At 36.0% G+C, this 20,897-nt stretch overlaps 1 pseudogene; it reads left to right on the plus strand.

The window, feature by feature from the left end:
* The window catches only part of LOC105740886, a 17,939-nt pseudogene extending 1,070 nt beyond the window's left edge, over positions 1–16,869 (plus strand).
* Positions 16,870–20,897: the final 4,028 nt, after the last annotated feature.

Genomic DNA, 20,897 nt, shown 5'->3' on the forward strand with positions numbered 1-20,897 from the left:
AAACCAGACCCAGTTGCTCCCTCATTGTAAGGACTCACTGATTCAGCAGGCTCCACAGCCTCACCCATACAGGCTATCAGCTGCTCAGGTGAGGATGTCCCCAAGACAGAACCTGCTCCTTCCCATGTCAGCACCACTGATCTGACTCTGTTTCTCCTCAGATAGCAGAAAGCTGCGCCTGGTTGATGGGGGTGGTCGCTGTGCAGGAAGAGTGGAGATCATGCATCAGGGATTCTGGGGCACCATCTGTGATGACAGCTGGGACCTGAAAGATGCTGACGTGGTGTGCAGACAGCTGGGCTGTGGAGTGGCTCTCAATGTCACAGCCTTTGCCTACTTTGGGCAAGGATCTGGGCCTATCTGACTGGATGAGGTGAACTGCACAGGAGAAGAGTTCCATGTTTGGAAATGTCCTTCTTTGGGCTGGGGAAAACATGACTGTTGGCACAAGGAAGATGCAGGAGTCATTTGCTCAGGTCTGTGTTTACACTGTCCACAAATGGGAGGGGGAAAGAAGGTCTTCAGGATGGCTTTTGACCATAAGATGATAGTAGAGACAATAGTTGAATAGTGTAGAAGTATGAAGTCTCCATGTGCAGTGTTTCTTTGTGTAGCAGAAGAAAAATGAGGTGCTATCACTTCTTGAAGTTGAGCTTCTTGTCCTTCCATCCCATCTCTGCCACCAGACAGTCATTTCCTACAGTGTTCATCAGTTCCCTGTGGCTACAAACATTCAATCCCACTGTATTAGATTGTTATTGCAGTTGCAACAAATTACCACATGGTCAATAACCTGATATTACACTTGTTTAGGTAGAAGTGTACCCACACCAAGCTCTGCTGAAAATGAAGTGTCAGTAGGGCTACAAAATGACAAAGAGAAGGAGTAAAATGCATTCTCAGGCCCTGAGCACACCCAGAACCAATGCATGAGACAATATCATAGAATAAATTGGAAATCACATACCTGAAATCTCTGAAATAATAGCCTCAGAAGTAAAGGAACAACTACAAAAAGGTGTAGAGGAAATTAGATAAGAAATAATTTCTGAAGTAAAAAAGAAATGATAAATATAACGAAAGTAGTACTAAGTACTTCTAAAGAAGACACTGACAAAAAATAGAGAATAGAAAAATGATGGAATCCTTGAATGAGCAATATAGGAAAGATATAGATCGCATGAGGCAGAGTCAAAGTGCTATACAGGAAATTAAAACCTCAGTCACAAGCTGGAGAAACCATTTGAATGAAAGTGAAAATAGACTTTTAGACCTAGAAGACACAATTGCAACTTGGGAAAAGGTAAAAGATTGCTTAAAAACAACTGGGATGCAGGAAAAAATAATTGAACATCTACAAGACAATGCAGAGATGAACAACATAAGACTAATAGGCATCAATGAGAAAGAAAGAGTCAATACAAATAATAATAAAAAAAAAAGAATATGGGGACAAGTAATAGCAGAAAACTTTCCAAATATGGGGAAACAACCTGAAATTCAGGGAACTGAAGCATATAGAACTCCAATAACATCAACCCAATTAAAAATACACCTAGACATATAATAATCAAGACCCCAGAAATGTAGCACAGGAACAGTATACTAAAAGCCATTAGAGAAAAGAAACAGATCACATTTAAAGGAAAACCCATCAAAATAATGGCAGATATCTCTTCACAAATCATCAAGTCAATAAGAGCATGGGCAAAATACTATCAGTCTTGAAAGAAAACAAATTCTAATTCAGAATTCTTGTATAACCTGCAAAACTCTCAAGTTTAATGGAGAAGTGAAATACTTCCATGACAAAGAGCAACTAAAGAATTTCATGATGACAAAGCCAGCACTATATAGACTACTAAAATTTATTCTAGAGAGGGATCAAAATGATCAAAACTCCATGAATGAGAATGGAAAGAACCCACTAAATAAGGCAAACAATTAAATACAGGAGAGAAAAAAAGTATACAAAAGGACTCTTTCAATTATTCTTTTGTATACAGTAGCAAAATTCTTGAACAGCATGCTCTGAAAATGGTCTTCTCCTGAACCCTATGGGTCATGATTCTATAGAGGTGTACAGAGTAGGTATCAAGGAAATAGCACTATCTCAGTTCCACATGTGATAATTGGCTGTCGATAAGCATCATGGACATCGTCCATGTCCAAGGAATAGTAAAACTTTGTGTGATATTCTATCCCCAAACTGTTAGAAGTGCTAGTCATATATTTGCAATTCCAGTATCTATGTTATATTATATTCTTAATAATTCTTTACTACCATGAAAACATTTTCTTAATTGAATTATTTTGAAATATTAAATTTTCTGAATATTATTTAATCTTAATTGTTGTTTTAAGATTTATACTGTATATTTGACTTACAATCTACTTATAAGACATGGTATTATATTTTCTCCTAGTATGAGAAACTTTAAAAAGTATATTTCCACTTTCCATTGACTTTATATTACTTCTTCTTTGTCTTTTACACACACACACACACACACACACACACACACAGAATAGGAAAAAATATGTGTATAACCCAACAAATGATTGATAATCTTTCATAAAAATCTTCAATGACCTTTTAAATGGGTTCATCTAATATATTTTTCATAGTCCTGCATAACTACCAATTTGAGAGCTCTTTATTCTTTATCCAGGACCATACAGCAACTTCTCTTGCCTTTTGAATTATGCTCTTTGTTATTTCCTGTATACTACATATTGAGGTATTTGAATATTTTCAATTTGTATAACTGGAAAATATTTTACTTTTAGCTTTCAAAGGTACACTTGCTAAGCATAAAATTAAATGAGGGCAGATTTTTTTTTTCTTTCTGTAATTTGAATTAATTAGTCTACTTTCTTACACAGTTGTTCTTTTTTTACAATGCGGAATAAGATGGTATTTAATTTTGTTCTTCCACAGCTAATATTTTATGTATATGCTTTAATAATTTTTTCCTTAAAATTAGTTTTGGACAATTACATTTTTGTGTATCTTCTTATGATTTTATTCAACGTTCTTGTGAAAAAGTTCATTTTTCTTGGAAATATGGTGCTATAATTTCAACTAAATTCAGAAATTTTAAATCTTTAAGTATTTATTGCCTACCCCTTTCTATTTTGAGAATTCTAATTATATGAATATAAGTTTCTTGATTTTGGTACAGAGTGAACTATTATATGACTGAGCTGTAAATTCTTTCCTCTTCAATTTTATTTTGGACAATTTTTATTGTTATATTCATTTAAGTTTTAAATAACTTATTTCCAAAGTGGAATATATTAATCTCATGCTATGTATACATTTCAGACATATTTCTTTAAAATTCACTTTATATACAGCTTATGTCTTTCACATTTCAATATTTGTCTGTAAGTTTTAATATGCTATATAATTACTGATTTTCAATAAAGTTATTGAGAAAAAAACATAAGCACTCAAATTAATGCAATGGAAACCAAGAAAACCATACAGAGATCAACAAATTGAAGAGTTGGTTCTTTGAAAGAGTAAATTAAACTAATAAATTATTACTTAGCCTACTTTATATAGAGAGCAAAGATTCAAATTCAAGCAATTAAGAATGAAGAGTTTGAAGTCACAACTGATACTACAAACATCCAGTGTATCAATACCTACATATAGAACCTCTAGTCTAATAAAATGGAAAGCATGGAAGAAATGTACAGATTCATGAGTATATAAAAATTACAAGAAGCTATAAAAATTCTAAATAAGTCAGTATAACAGCCATTATTAATTTTTTATTCTGGTTTTGAAATTCTGTACAATATGTATTGTATGTTATGCTTTTTCTCTTAGTTTTTGCTATTTGTTTTTCTTTTTATTCCATAAAATAAAATAAAATAAAAAAGACTACAAAAGAGGCAAAAGGTAAAAGAAGTTTCAGTATTTACACGTAAAATTTAACACTTCAGTTTTCACTTTGTATAGAATAAACATAGAGTAAATGGATGCTTGATTTTTGTGTCCTGTTGTTTCAGAGTTCCTGTCTCTCAGGTTGGTGACTGAGGACCAGGAGTGTGCTGGATGGCTGGAGGTTTTCTACAATGGGACCTGGGGCAGTGTCTGCCATAGCCCCATGGAGGACATGACTTTGTCAGTGATCTACAAACAGCTTGGTTGTGGGGACAGTGGGACCCTCAACAGTTTTCTTCCTGGAAGGGAAGGCTCTAGACCCCAGTGGGTGGATGGAATACAATGCCATAAAACTGATTCCTCTCTCTGGGAATATCCTTCTGATGCTTGGACAAACAGATCTTGCCTGCCAAGGGACGCAACTTATATCACATGTGAAGGTGACCTATTGTCTGTTTATATGTATCTGCCTTACCCATGTATATTGCTAATAATGAAATTTCATGTTTTATGGGCCAGATTTAAATAGGTCTATAAAACTAATTTTAAATATTAGGTCATTAAATCTATATAACCATTTCTTATTTCAATAGCAGAAACAGAGACACATGTGCTGATATCAATCTATGGGAAAAATATAAGCGAAACTGGATTGAGTATGTGAAGAATGAATTAATGCTCTGATAAACATTCTCAGTGATTTAAATATAGATATGGGAGGAACATAGTGCCTTTAAAGTGTTGAGAAAATCCTCTCATGGTCAGAACAGAAAGAAGCTCAGGCAAAGTCTTGTTTGACTCATTTCTTTCTTCGTCAAAGAGAATTATCAGTAGTCACTGTGCTGAAATTTTGTGACTCTGGTAATGCTGAATGTATTCCAATTTAATCTTAGACTTTGCTACTCCTCAGAATCAGTGTGAAAATTAAAACATAGCAATTTCTCTTATAATTATTCTTTTGTATTTTAGGATGGGTCTAAAGAGTGATCAGGGTCTCACCACTAGATCAGACTCGTAGTGATTCACTTGTTTACAGCCTCACAAGAGCTGAAATTACAGGTGCACACCTTCACACCCAGTCTCTATTGCCATTGCAGTGACACGGGGGAGGGGCCAACACAGCAGGCCTGGGGATCAAACCTCAGTCCCTGCCCCTGCTTCCAGGTGCTTTAATCCACTGAGCTATTTGGTCTGTCTTCTTCTAATTATTCTTGACTTCTCAGTAGCATTCAACAATTTGACACTCTCTGCCTTCCAGTGTTTCTTCTGATCTCTCAACCTTATTAATTGCTTTCCTTATTCTGTTTTTCTGGGTCAGAACTTTTCTGTTCAACTGCTAGATTGACACCCACTAAGGGCTGAGTCTCAGACTCTCTACTCTCCCTGGTAGTGTTCCTCAGTCAGATCATGTCTCTGAGTTCCATGGCCTCAGATGTTGTCATCATATCAACAGCTCCCAAATGTATACCTTCACAATCCATTCTTCTCTGAGTTCCAAACTCTTCCTTCAATGTTGTCTGATATCAACACGTGGCTATTTAGCTTTAAAAATAGAATGATTGATTCTGCCTGTTTAGTGTCTGCCTCTCCCTTTTTCTATCAAGTATAATTTTAATTAGTGTCGCTATTTTTCCTCACTGACTTTGGCTCTATTCACTTTTATTTCTCCTTTTCTCTATTTTTTTTTCTAATTTCATTATAACAGCAAGTTCTTCCACCTCTAACTAAAAATATCTCCTCTATCATTCTAGTCCTTCAGTCTCACTATTACCTTAGATATTTGGGTTATTTCAGTGGTCTTTAATGACTTCTACTCAAATATTCTTTCTGTCTTATAATATATTATCTTCTTACTGTTGGAAATACACTTCAATTACCAAGTTGATTAATGTGCTGATGTATAACAGGGTAACATTTCTTCAAAGATGACAGTGGCACATGCCATTTTGTATCCCAGATGTAAAAGAAATTGAAAGCTATGTCACAGTAGTCTATAACTACCCTATATAGTATCTATGCAAGGGAACATGTGGGCAAGGTATCCTTAGACTTAGAAGGACTTTCTTAGGAAAGAGAGAGGATGGAGCCAAGAAGATGGCTCAGTGGAATAAGTGCTTCCCTGGCAAGCATTAGGGTCTGAGTTCAATCCCTGGTTCCAAAGAGAGAGAGAGAGAGAGAGAGAGAGAGAGAGAGAGAGAGAGAGAAGCACACTTCCTATTGTTGGATTGTACCTGCTGAGCTCTGCTCTAGAGAGTATATGCACTTTATATCAGTTATATAAAGTTTCAAGAAACAACATTCCCTTTCTATTAGATTTAAATACATATTATAGTATCAATTATTGTAAATAAAACAGATAGGAAAAGTGAAAAATGTAAATTCATACAACATCACCTCTTGTCCATTAATAGTATCCTGAGTAACATATAAATAATAATTTTAGAGAAATATCTCAAAATTCAGATATTGATAAAAATGTAGACCTTGCTAACACCTTTTTTTTTTCAAAATCAGGGATTGAACTCAGGCACTTGCACTTGCCAGGCAAGCGCTTATTCTATTGAGCCATCACCACAGCCCTATTTCTTTTCATAGTATTATTCCATTTCACAATACTACTGTACATTAATGTAATATTAGATATTTTATTAATTTAAAATGAAAGACTTACATTTTTTTAAATAATGAAAATACAGCTGGGGAAAAAGCAAGTCAAGCCTAAAGCCCAAAGAAGGAAGGAAATTATAAAGACCAGAGCAGTAATTAGAACAATGGAGAGTAAGAAATCAATCCAAAGAATATTGAATCAAAGACTTGGTTATTTAAGCAAATAAAATAAAAAAAACCTATCCATTTTTATATTCATATTTATATACAAAATGTGTCTATTTTTGTTCACAGTATACCCATTAGAATAAAGCACATGCACACACAGGATTTTCTTCTGACTTTTCAATCTTCTTCTGTTTTTTCATTCTTAACTCTTTCATTTCCTTATCATTTTTATTACTCCTCTCTCTTAGTTCATGTCTCACTTTCTGTGAATCTATGTCCAACTCTCTTTCACACACAAATGAACAAAATGCGCGTGTGCCTGTGCAAGTGTACACACACACACACACAGACACACACACACACACACACACACACACACACACACACACACACTATTCAGTTCTACCTTGAGTAACGTGCTAAAACTCTGAAGATCACAGTAGGGGAGAATTTAACGTAAATATTTCAAAAATGTTTATACTCTGTATTGACTCTTTTACCTTAGTATTTCTTTTTCACGTGCAAGATGAAGGTTACTAAAGTAACAGATCACGTCTTGTGTCTTACTTACTTTCTTTTGTTTCTGAGACAAAATATCTGACACCCAAAGTCAAAAAAGGAATGTTCATTTAGTTCAGAGTTTCTAAAGGTTTCAGTCCTATGTAGACTGGCTCCAAGGCAGGGTAGTATATGGGGGAGGGGCAATAATTCATGGTGGAAGGGAACAGAAAAATTAAGAGCAAAAGAGACAAACAAGCCTCTTCCTGTCCTTTATATTGCTTTCATTCTACTGGGATTAGAGTGATCTAACCCAATCCATGGATTGATTCATCATTCAAAAAGCCTTAATCCTAGAGCCATTAATTCCAGCATTGAATTGTTATTCAGTTACAAAGTAAATTGAACTGACTTCACAAAGTTCCCCCCCTCCATGACTGCATCAAGGTTTGGGAGGACATTCAGACAGAAACCAGAACATCATGGTCATATTTTTTAAAAAGCAGACATGAAGGGTTCCAACTACTCAAGTTCCTTCCCATTTGTGCTCACAAAGTATGCTTTTCTGGGAGGGACAGGCTGGGACTTCAGTTGAACCCAGGTACCTTTCTCTTTGGCCTCCTTTTTCTGATCTTTTTTTTTTTTTTGATGTTTCAGGAAGCTATCATGTCTTTTTGAGTGTTTAATATGCCCAATACACACGTTAATGTTCTTGGCAAGTGTAATGCCCTTGACTTGTTTATTTATAGCAATGCCAATAGCTTGCTGTGTAATATTGTAGACCCTTCCTGTTTTGCTATAGTAACATTTGTGAGGAATTCCTTTTTGCGCAGTACCCATTTCCTTGATATCTATATTATCACCCTTTTTGTAGCTTCACATGTATGTGGCCAAAGGAACAACCCCATGTTTTCTATATGGCCTGGAGAACATATATTGGGTTCCCCTCCTCTTTCTCTTTGTATTAGTCATTTTGGCAAATTACTGAAAGATGGCAGTTCTGGCCGAAAGGAACCTATTCCCTATGAATTGTTAGCATAAACAGGAGATGTTGCTCTGCCATTCAACACCTAACTGGTAGATTAAGTGTTCTAGGTCATATGTAAAAATAAATTCATCCTGTGTTGTAAGGGTAGTTTTCTTAGCTGAGCAGGTATGTGTTGCCTTCTTACTTCAGAAATATTTTCAGCATATTTTCACTGTACCTAGTAATTGTGTCTAGTCTTTACTCTTCAGTGTTTTGCTTGCTGAATGAGATATACACAAATATTCAAATATTTATAAAATATTTATATTGGCTTGAAGATCCTGTAAATCACCATCAAGAAAAGATACAACAAAAGAAATTTAGTTCACTTCAGAAACAAAAGCAAGTCCATTTTAGTTAAATTGTTTAATGCACAAATAAATAAATAAAGAATGAAAAATAAACAGGAAGAATCAGGAAGTAGTAAAATATTTAATGTTTAAACTGCGCAAGGATTGCACAAAGTCCATTCATTATTTTCAGTGATGTTCTCTACAGTAGAGAAGACGTTTGATAATATAATATGGAAGATATATACAGTTCACATAACTTAGGGCAAGTACATGTATATACCAGGACTATCTGTATTATTTGGGATTCATGTCTCTTTCTAGTGGGTTCAATTGTTTTATGTACCTTCTTGATCTGTATCTCTCTGAAGTGTCATTTGTTAGTTTAACTCAGGGATTTTGTGTTCTCTAGAACTCATCTTATCTGCTAAAAATTGTCCACTAAGCTGGCTTTCCTTTAGGCCAACTTGATCTACTCTTTTTTATGGAATTAAAAATTTTTCCAATTTTGTAACTTTTAGTTTCCACTAAATATTTATGAAAATTTGAATACAAATCACTTTTGTAATTATCTACAAATTATATTTAACATTCAGTATTTATTAGCACAAATCAATGCTAGTACTTTCTTGTCTTTTTCTATCTGATTATCAAGAAGTGAAATGAATCATATCTACTAGGATTAACATATCTACTCATTCAAAATGGTTACAAAACTCTATTCACAGTACATGGAGGAGGTTCTCTGCACTTATTTATTGATGATGCAGACCACCACAATAGATGCAGTCCTGACACACAAACAAAGGAATTGTGAGGTTTTCTGTTATAGACCCTGATTTCTAGTGTGTGTGTGTATTTGGCACATTGTGTTTGTGTTTTGTATGGAAATGTAACTGTGATGCAATAGAGATGAAAAAGTAATTTTAACTTTTGATAAATTTTGAGCCAGTGAAATCACAGCAAGCAAACTACTAAACTAATTTTAGACAGTTTTATCCATCATTGTCACCTGAACTGAATTCAGTATTTAGAGATCTTTGATTTGGAGGATAATTGTGTCCAGCCAGTCCTGACCCAGTGCTACACCACTGTCTTCTTCTGTAGGGACAAGACACAAGAGATGTCCAGCGACTGACTCCTGCACAGGTACCTCAGCCCTTCCTACCTCTCCAATGGTTCCCATGGGCTCCTTCCACCCACCAGAGAAGTAAAAGGAGATGCTGTTGCCTTTTCTAGACAAAGAGAAGCTGCGGCTCAAGGGTGGAGACACTGAGTGCTCAGGGCGTGTGGAGGTATGGCACAAAGGCTCCTGGGGCACAGTGTGTGATGACTCCTGGAGTCTGGCAGAGGCCGAGGTGGTGTGTCAGCAGCTGGGCTGTGGTCCTGCCCTGGATGCCCTGGGAGAAGCTGCATTCAGCCCTGGAAATGGAAGCATCTGGCTGGATGAGGTGCAGTGCCGGGGCGAGTCCTCACTGTGGGCCTGTGCTAGTGCACCCTGGGGACAGAGTGACTGCAAGCATGAGGAGGATGCTGGTGTAAGGTGCTCAGGTGAGTGACAGGACCAGAGTCATGGGCTGAAGCTGTACAAGTGTGCATCTAAGACTGACCTCTTTCTTCAGCCATGGTTCTCCAGAAGCTGTGCTCTAAGCTCATGATATCTGGAGGAGAAGTATATGCTCTGATAATTAGACTATCAAGTGAAATGATTCTGTTTTTCTTCTTTTCTCTGCAGGTAAAATGAGAAAAATTTCATCCTTTCAGAGAAGTAAGTGGTTCTTCTACTTTGAGACAGGGCATAGAGTGATGATTAGATTTTCATGTACCGCACTACAGAATCTTTATATTTATGCAATATTGCAGTAGACCAGATGATAAGCTTTCAAAGTAACAAAATTCCATCCAACTGTAACAGCCCCAGTGCTTCCAATGCTAGGGAAATTAATTTTAGAGTGATCCTCATGTCAAAAAATAAATTTTTAATATACTCTAAAGACTGATTGCCTCTTACTCTTCCAGTACCTGTTCTGTCTCAATAACTTTTCCAGGTTTCTTTTCATTACCTGTGATCATCTGCATCATTCTGGGAGCCCTGCTTTTCCTGGTTCTCATCATCCTTGGAACTCAGCTGCGAAGATGGAGAAGAGAGATCCGAGGTGGGATATTAGGTGACTGGTAACCTGGAATTTCTACGGGGAGTGTGTTAGTCACTTTCCCATCACTGAAAAAATATACCTGACCCCCACAACTCTAAAGAAGTAGATGATTATTTGGCTCACATTTTTACTGTATTCAATCCATGCCTAGATAGCTTCAGGAAAGAAACTATATATAAGAAACTCGTGTCAAAAGAGAGCTGTTTACTGTATGGTGGCAATAAAGTGAAGGATTCATAAGGAAAGAACTTGTGTGGGAGATAGTCCATCCAAAGGCAAGCATTCTACCCCTGCATCCATGACACACTTTCCTTTTTATGTATTTAGTACAGGATCTACAGTGTCTCTCTACAAAGATCAAACTCGTAGTAGTCCTCCTGTTTTCAGCCTCACAATTGCTGGGATTACAGGTGCATGCCACTATACCCAGTCTCCTTTGCTATCTCAGAGTGCCTCAGTGGTGGTGCTAGCATGGCACTCTGGGGATCGAACCCCTGTGCCTCTTCCTGCCTAAGCAGTGGTTTTAGTCCTCTGAACTAGCTGGCTGGCTCCCCATCCCCAGTACACACTCAAACAGCACAAACAGCTATGAAGTCTTCATTGTATAAATATATGTATAAATATAGAGCCTGTAAGCTCCTAGCACAAGAGACTTTTGGGAGACTCTTTTTTTAAATTTAAGATATTGCATTGAACACATAGTCCCAAGAAGATTCATGTCCACCTTATTATAAAAAATTAAATTAGTATATTTCCTATAGTCACCAGTATCTTAAAAGTTCCAGCAGTTTTGACAAGCCTAAGTTGAAATCTCCTCTGAGACGAGGCAACTTGTAGCTTTGAGCTCCTATGAAAACAGATAAAATAAAATTACATGCTTTCAAAATACATAGGGACATAATAAATATGTTCCTTTTTTTTTTTTTTTCGAAACCGGGCATTAAACTCAGGACCTTGCACTTGCCAGGAAAGTGGTTATTCCACTGAGCCATCTCCCCAGCTCAAAATGTCCATTTTGAATGAAATAAATAGGGGAATATAAATGAAGGAAACCAAAGAATATAACTGAGTAGACCAAACATTAAAACATTTAATTCCATGTTTAACTCATATGATGTGTTGTGAATATATGTGAGCCTGACTAAAGTTTGTAGTCCATATGGCCTCAATCTCATTTAATGTCTATTGGCTTACTAGGTGTATGTATCATACTCCTGGCATCTCTAACTTTGTATAGAGCACATTTGGCTTCACTATTACAGCTTCATTCATTGTTTCTTGGGAATTCATTTCAAATATAGGTAGAAGACTACATGATCCCAAAACTCTGACATTCTATAACTTGTAAAATTAACATAATGTGCATTACACCAAAGTCCACCATTGGACTGAGAAGTAATCTTTTATCAAAGGATCATAGCATAAGTAAAACCCAAGGACCTAGGTGGTTGGTTAAAATGAAATAAATTCCAGAGAGCCATTTTTGTTCTCCAAGTCAGAGAAGACTCTCTTTGAGTAAGAACCCTGTGGTCTCTCTTCTCAAGCTCTCCTCATTTTTGTATTTGAAAAATGTAGGATCTTAAAAATTACCAAGCTGTCTTAATTGCATTTTTTCTTTTGTCCCTATGGGAAGTATTTCTTTCTTTTTAATGCTAATCTTTTCAGCAACCAGGACTCTCTTTGACTCCAACTATACAGGCCTTTCTGTTCTAGCAAAGCTGAATTTTTTAGGTTAAACTGATCCTTTCTCTTTTCCTGATTCTAACTTTAAATCTCATTAACATCTGCCACAAGTACCCATGCCACAGCCTTAATCTTAGCTACTTTAAAATGTCCTCTGTCAGATAAGTAGATTCAACACCCATAATTTTAGTCCTCCACAAAGTCTTAGGACATGGAAGAAGTGGAGACAAGCTTTTTTTGCCAGGATAACACAAATATGTTCTAGCATCACTATAAATGTCACTCTTGTTCATAATTGAAACCTGCTGAGTTTGCCCTTTGTCCACATTCCTAATGGCATTCTGATCTTCTGAATTATGAGCAGAACTTACCATCAGTTTCTGCCTACTCTAATGGCAGCATTCTAAGTTTTCCTTAAATGAAATCTCTAAACCTTCCCAATCCAATCAAGAAAACTAGTTTCAAAGGTTTCTGAAACATGCATTCAGGTACAGTGATAAAAAGATATCTGTACTGCATGTAAGAATTTCTTGTGTTTGCCACTTTTCCCCTCCTAGAACTGAATAACCAAACACCACCTACATCTTAAAGAGGCAGAGGACATTTGGGCTCACAGTTTAATAGGATGTTGTCCATTTTGGCTGGGTCCAAGGTAAAACTGTGGCAGAATGGCATGGTGAAGGAAAGCTGTGGACCATGTAGAGGCCAGGATTAGAGAAAAAGTTGAAGAAAGAAGAAAAAGAATACACCTTTCCAAGTCAGAGGCTCAGGACATTTGACCAGGCCGCATCTCAGAACATCACTTCTTAGGGGAGATCCAAGAGATGTAAACCATAAAGGAAAGCATGCAACATGGTGTACTTTTCAGGTAGTAGTCATACTTTAGTCTCCATTTTCGTCATCTGAAAAGCAATTTCCTCTAATTACATTTCATGGTTCTAAAGACTTGAACCCTTCATCAAGGATTGAATATAGGAGCTGTAAAAATATTTTTCCATGTATACATTTATAGTTTGGCTGAGTGTGGAATGCATGTAGGATCAGAAAAACTACTTCTATCCTAAAAAAACACAATGTAAAGATAGTTACCAGGGGCCGGGGAGATGGCTCAGTGGAATAAGCGCTTCCCTGGCAAGCGCAAGGGCCTGAGTTCAATCCCGGGTTCCACAAAAAAAAGTAATAATAATAATAATAATAATAATAATAATAATAATAATAATTAAAGATAGTTACCAGGAAATCCTGAAGACTGTCCCCAAAACAAAGTATGAGGGAATTCAAGTGTTTTTTATTTTTATTTTTTTTTATTTTTTATTTTATTTTATTATTATTTTTTTTTTTTAGCAAAGAAATGACTCCAGGACAAATCCCTAAACTCATGCTATCTTCTTCAGCCTTTTCCACTTTTGAAGATCCTCTACATGAGGCCTTTTATGAGGAGAAAGATTATACCACAACAACACAGAAAGATAACCTCTTTGACAACCCAGGTTTGTACCATACGCACTTTTGTGGTCATGAGCTGGCTTTGGTTTGATGTTTTTAGCACTCACAAATTTTAAGTCAATTTTATTGGTATATTTTAGATGTACACAGTGATAACATTCATCATGTGGAATTTTTACTTGTAATGATATATCTTGGTAAATATTTTTCCTAATTTCTTCCCTCACTTCAACCACTCTTTCCCTCCTTATTTACAAAAGCATTACAAGTAAGATGTAATCTAACCTTACATGGTCAACCTTTTTTTTTTTTTTTGTACCTGGAATTAAACACAGGACTTTGCACTTACCAGGAAGGTGTTCTGCTACTGAGCTGTACTTTCCTGTCAGTAGCCTCTATATTTTTTTTTTCATTTTAAGCATTTGGTATATGGCCTCACTACACATCTTGGACTCATAGTGATCCTTTTCATTCTCCCCAGTGCTGGGATTACAAGAGTATACCGTCAGACCTAGACTGGGTTCTAGGCTCTCTGTACCTCCAGGACAGGAGAGGCATGGCATTCAAGTCCAGGAATTGAACACTGGGCTCTGTATTTACCAAAGCAGCCTGACAGTAGCCTCTTAATAGGTAGAAATGCAAATCTTTGCTCTACAAGTATGCAAACTCAAAATTTCTCTGTCTGTCTCCTATCTGATAATTTTATCCCTGTCCAGAAACCTGTTTGAGGACTCAGTGACTGAGCTCCCCTATGGCACAGAAGACAATGAAGAAAATGGAGAACTGGAGTCTACCCTAGGTAGTAGAAACAAGTCTTTCTTTTGTGGGTTATGTGAGAAGGAAGAATCTGATCTGAGGAGAATGTTTTTCTGTGACTAAGATGAAGATGGTTACTTCTCAGTATAAAATATTGATTTTTTTGTATGCTCACACTCTGAGCATGAAAAAGAAAAGGTGACATTCTATATTCTTGTCCTTCATAGCTACTTCTATAGAGTCACAAATATACACAAAATATACCAGCATAATTCAAAAGCATTTTTTCAAAAAGTATAGTGTAAAGTAAAAAATAAAAAAAAACTCCATGATGAAAGAGAAACATACAAGTGTGTTTTTCATGCTTATATAGAAAGATAAATTGGTCAATCATGGTTTTAGTAATATTGAGAGACTTTTTTGAAAGATAACTTCAATAGTAACTGAAACATATGGAGTGCACAATACCTATAGTTACCATCTACCCAGAGCTCTTCTCTGCAAAAGACCAAATAACAGAAATTGTCCAGCCTGACACTTTCTCAAGTGGGAAAAATGAACAACTAAAGATAAATCACATGAAGAAAGGCAATATAGAGAGGAAATAGAAGGTAAAAAAGTACTACCACATATTGAATCCTAGATCATCTAATTAGGAGTTAGATTACCTCTCAGTTTTACCAAAAACAGTCCTTTCCATCCATCATAACTGTATATACCTTACTGCTTCAGAAAGTACATGCACAGCTTGAATTCTATTTTTTCAGATTCATCTCCCTTAGTGAGTAGTATGTACATATTATATGTTTCAATCAGAATTATAACCATAATGTGCTACTTGGAAATCACAGCATAGAGTTGTTAGTGTATTCTGGCATTAACGGCTTAGTAAAATATTATTTACCTTCCTATATTGGAATATATTAAAAATGTAATGATTTCTAAATGTATTAAGATCTTATATCTGTCATTGGACAACCTTTCAATAGGTAACTATATTCATCAGTCATTAGAATCTCTGCATTTGAAGAGACTTACATTACCTTGTAATGTAACCTACCCTTTCTTCTTCCACCTCATTCATTGTCTGTTTTCAAATCCTCTAGCAAACAATGTTAATGTCACAGAAAATAGCTATGTTGTTGTTGAAGAGTTACCTGTTCCTAAAATTTCATCTTCCTCTGAGATGATTGAGAGGCACATTTCCCTGGAAGTTGGAGCTATTTCCAGAAATTCTCAAAAAGGTGGGTGGACAGCTCTGTCTCTTTTTGTGTGCTCACTTGTTATGGGAAACATGAGTTTATACCCAAAACTCATCAAGTATTCATTACTGTAAGAAACTAGGCAGCTTTGTATACTTGGATGGGGTCTACATTTCTTCATTAAAATTTTATTTTAACTATAGCAACTCTTCCAAGAGAAGAAACATATTTTTTCTGTGTTCATAACTACCCCACTTTAGGCAATGACATATGTGTGAACTTCATGTTTTGTGACTTTGCTGTTTTCTTCAAATCCATAACAACACATATGACCTCACTGTGAATATGGAAGCTTTTTCTAATTGTGGGGCATAACTTGTAAATGCTTATAATAGAAAGGCAAATTTAGTCTATGAACCTTAGAAATTTTGTGGAAAATATGTAAAGAAACATTTGAAGTTGACATTTCTCATTATTGTTGCAGAATGTGCAATAGCCTTAATTAAAAAATGGTAAAAATGCATCAGTGGGAGAAAGCAAAAAAGTATTCATTTTCTTTGAACTGGCCCATGACATTACTGCAAGGACTAGGCTTTATGCTCATTTCTGACATGTGGTCCATGAGAAATAAGAAATGGTGGGACTTGATTAATCTCTCATCTTTTGGAACCAAAAGAATAGTCACAAACTCTCTGAGGTCATGTGTGGTCTGTCATGAGGTATACAGAAAATATATTCGTCATTAGTCTTTATTTCTTTGGGCTTAATACAAGCCATTTCTGAAAGGAAGTTTCCCTCCTTGTTTTCATTTCTTGTCATTACTGATTCATATCCTTCTTATCATTAACATCAAAACAATACTTTGAACAGAGAATTCAGTACAAGTTACCACTATGTCAAATTTTACAATAGCTTTGCATGCTTGTGATATTTTATACTCACTGTACTCATGGTTTCTTCTGAAAAAGTACAACTGACATTGTGTATCACAGAAATAAGGACTCTCTCTAATGTTGCAGGCATGTCGCTTCAATCTCAAAGAGAAACTGCCAACTCCAGCACTGAAAAGAAGGCGTCTTCACTGTCACTGGGTCAAAAAGATGCTGGATATGATTACATTGCCCTTAATGACATGTAGTGCCACATTTTTATCAACTAAGTCTACAAATAACTCCTCTGTCATATCATTTCCAAAATAAATATCTGTCATCTTCATTAAGTTTTGACCTGTATACACAACGTAAAGGAAATATGATAGTAAGTCCTCTGTGATTAGAGAGAAGAGTTTTTTCCTTAATAATGTGTGTACACTGAACCTGATGGCCTTGGAAAATTCTTTTTCAAAGTAAAAATGGAAAGTGATATCATTTTTGTCATGTGAGATCTCAGTTCAAAATCCATGTCATCTCTCTTGCCAACTACACACTTTCCTTCCATGCTCAAAGTTCACTCTTCCTTTCAAACTCTGCAGGTACGTCTTATTGGAGGAATAAGCAGCAGCAACTTTTCCAGTTTGTTCCAGACATAACACACACTTTTGAGAGGTTGTGATTTGTATATTTTATGACCTACGAAGTGGGTCTTTCTTTACTTGTTTGCTAGCTGGAATGTTGTCTTTAAAATCTGAAATTTTACCTTCACTGTCATTCAGATTGTTTTGTCCATTATTAACGCAGCTTCTAATTTCTTGTTTATCTTTTGAATTTGGTTCATGTATTCCATTTCATTCTAATACTAATGATTCAAGGTTTCTATCATTCATTTATTCTCCTCTATTTATTTTTTCTGTATTTATGGCAGTGTCTACAGGGACTACAGGGTCCCACTATGTAAATCAGACTCATAGTGATTCTTCTGTTTTCAACCTGCCAAGCACGGGGATTACAGGTGCACGTCACCACATCCAGTCTCAATCCCAGTCTCAGTGCACCGTGAAGGCAGGGATGGCATAGTACACAAGGCATCAAACCCCAGTCGCTGTGTTCTGCCAAAGCAGGTGCTTTATTCCACTGAACTTTCAGGCCGGCCCTCTTCCATTTTGAAATGAGTTTCTTCTTTACAAATGCTTAGTAATTCTTTAAATATAGTTATCATTTTGTTTTTTACCCAGGAGAATATTTCTTATATGATTTCCTCTATACCCTTTTTAAGTTGTTTCTTTACTTCAGAGCTATATTTCAGAGATTTCAATTGCAAGGCTTCTAATTGCTTCTATGCTGATGTCTTCTGAATTTGTTCTGAGTGTGCTTGGGACCTAAGATCTTATTTTGCTACTTTGTTTTTTCATTTTGTATTTGAGAAAAAACTATTTTGATTTCTGTGATGCTTTTTGTGAATGTTTGATAGTAGGTAGCTGCATCACTGCAGTTAGATCCTCTCTGTAAAGTTTCTTTTCTTTAGATATCTTTTCTGTGTCAAAGATTCTTGTTCTGTGTGTGTACCAAGTTTGTGCTTTCTTCACTGCTTGGGAGTAAGATATTGGTTTCTGTTTGATGTTGTCTTCAAACCTTCAGTATAGGGATCTGGTGTGGTTATTAGCCAAGTGCCTCTTCATATCATCATTCAAGAGAGAATGAGTAATTAAAGTGGATATGGTATCTTAGGTACAGTAGTACAATTAGAAATATTGATAGTAGCAAGTGAACTTTAGAAATTGAGAAATTTTGTTAACTGTATGGTATTTTAGACTGTAGGAGCAAACATTAAACCTGTATAATAAATCCTATACTAAATTGGGAATTCATATGTAAACTGATTTGCCTGAGTTTGATCTGGGCATCTCTTCCTCACATACCTGGAAACTTCCAGGCAGACTAGTTCACTTCAAATTCCTCCTGCCACCTTCATGCTGTGAGGATCATCCTGGTAGGACTGGGTCTCAATCTGGGCCCCACTAGGCCTAGCAGAATGCCTCAGCTCATTGTGTTCAGCCACAGGCCTAATCCTCACCTCCTGGGTCCATGGAGATGAGTTTGATTCACTGGTTCTGGCTGCCTCTACTCTTCCACACCTCCACATTTGACCCACTGGACTTGTCACCTCTACTGTTCTTTAGCACCACACGGCTCATTCTATTGTGTGTTCTGTATATTGTTTACTCTTTTATTTCCTTACACTAGGGAGTCAATACAATGTTTTCACATTTAAATCTGATTAATTTCACTTAGAAGTATGGCCTCCAATTGCATCGTTTTACCTATAGACTCTCAGGTTTATCCTTCTCTATAACTGAATAATACTACATTGTATGAAAATAACACATCTGGGAACTTTAAGCAACTAACGTAGACAAAGAATCCAGGTACCTGGCACATCCCTATAGACTGCAAGATGGAATACCAGCTGAAAAAGCACTTGAGATTCAACTGACAGCGATGTCAGAGGAACCTAGGTGCTTTATCCATCCCACCATACCACATGAAAAATCTGAAACCTAGCAATTGGCCTGGTCAAAGAAACACAGTGTACATCCTCTCTAACAAGGAAAAACACTGTACACAAACTCTCAATTTATGATTTGTTCTGTTACTCAACTACAGACTTTGCTTGTATGGTCTAAAATACCAAATTAATAGTTACCCAAGTTTCTTTATTTCTAAATTTTGCTTGGAGGCTGGGGAGCTAACTCAGTAGAATAAATGATTGCCTGACAAGTGCAAGGTCTTGAGTTCAATCCCTGGTACTTCAAAATAAACAAATAAATAAATAAATACATAAATACATAAATAAATAAATTTTGCTTGATGTTATCATTATTACTAATTGTACTACAATAGCTATCTATGACAAACCAACAGCCAATATCATTATAAATGGACAAACAATGAAAGATTCGCTCCAAAATCAGGTACAATTCTTGGATTTTCATGGTCATCATTCCTATTCAATAGACCAGATCCAGCATCTTTTTTTTGAGGGTGGGGGGTACGGGGATTGAAATCAAGCCCTTGTGCTTGCCAGGCAAGTGCTTATTCTACTGAGCCATCTCCCCAGCCCCGCCACTCCTATTCAGTGTAGTTCTGGAAACATTAGCCAGAGCCATTAGAGAAGAGAAAGAGGGCCAGGGAGATGGCTCAGTTGATTAAGTGCTTCCCTGGCAAGCGCAAGGGCCTGAGTTCAAACCCTGGTTCCAAAAATAAATAAATAAATAAATAAGAGAGAGAGAGAGATGAGAAAGAAATATTAGTAATAAGAATTGGAAAGGAAGATGTTAAATTATCAATATTCAGAAATGACATGATCATCTACATAGAAGATAAAAAACAAAAGACTTTATGAAGGATCACCTATAATTAATAAACAAACTCAGTAGCATAGTGGGATATAGCATCAACACTCAAAAAGCAATAGAATTCCTCTACACAAACAAAATTTCACTGAGATAGGAATAAGGGAAACAAGACTACAATATCATAAAAAATGAGTGTTTAGGAATTAATTTAACAAAGGCAGGAAAAATGAAAATTACAATAACCTGAGGAAAGAGCGATCAAAAACGATTTCAGAAAATGGGAAGATATTCCTTGCTCATGGATGAAAAGAACCAACATTGTGAAAATGGCCATATTCCCAAAACTGTTATTGAGATTTAATGCAATACCAATCAAATTAACATAGGCACACCTTACTTATTTTAAGAAAACATTTAGAAAATTAATTTGGAAGCAGAAAAGACTTGAAATTGCAAAATTAATCCTGGCCAAGAAAGGCAAAGTAAAAGGCATCATAATCCCTGACTTGAAATTATACTACAAAGCTACAGTGATAAAATCGGCATGGTTTTGGCAAAAGCAAAACAGGTCTGTGGATCAATGGAACAGATTAGAAAATGCAGACACAATAAAAAACACACCTATCACCTTATCTTAGACAAAGTAGTCAAAAATTTTCACTGCAAAAAAACATGACCTCTTTAATAAATGGGGCTGGAAAATATGGCTTTCCACATAAAAGAAATTAAAATTAGATCTAGATCTGTCACACACTAAACTAAATGGTTTGAATATCTAAATATTGAAACAAAACCACCAAATCTCTTGGAAAAGAAAATATGTATAAATCCTGAAGGTATATTGGTAGGCAAAGTTCATCCAAAACCAAACTGCAGGGCCAGCCAGATAGTTTACTGGAATAACATGCCTGCTTAGGTAGAGCACAACAATAGCA

The sequence above is a fragment of the Octodon degus genome, unplaced genomic scaffold (assembly GCF_000260255.1).
Source record: "Octodon degus isolate 3935 unplaced genomic scaffold, OctDeg1.0 scaffold00292, whole genome shotgun sequence".
Lineage (NCBI taxonomy): Eukaryota > Metazoa > Chordata > Mammalia > Rodentia > Octodontidae > Octodon > Octodon degus.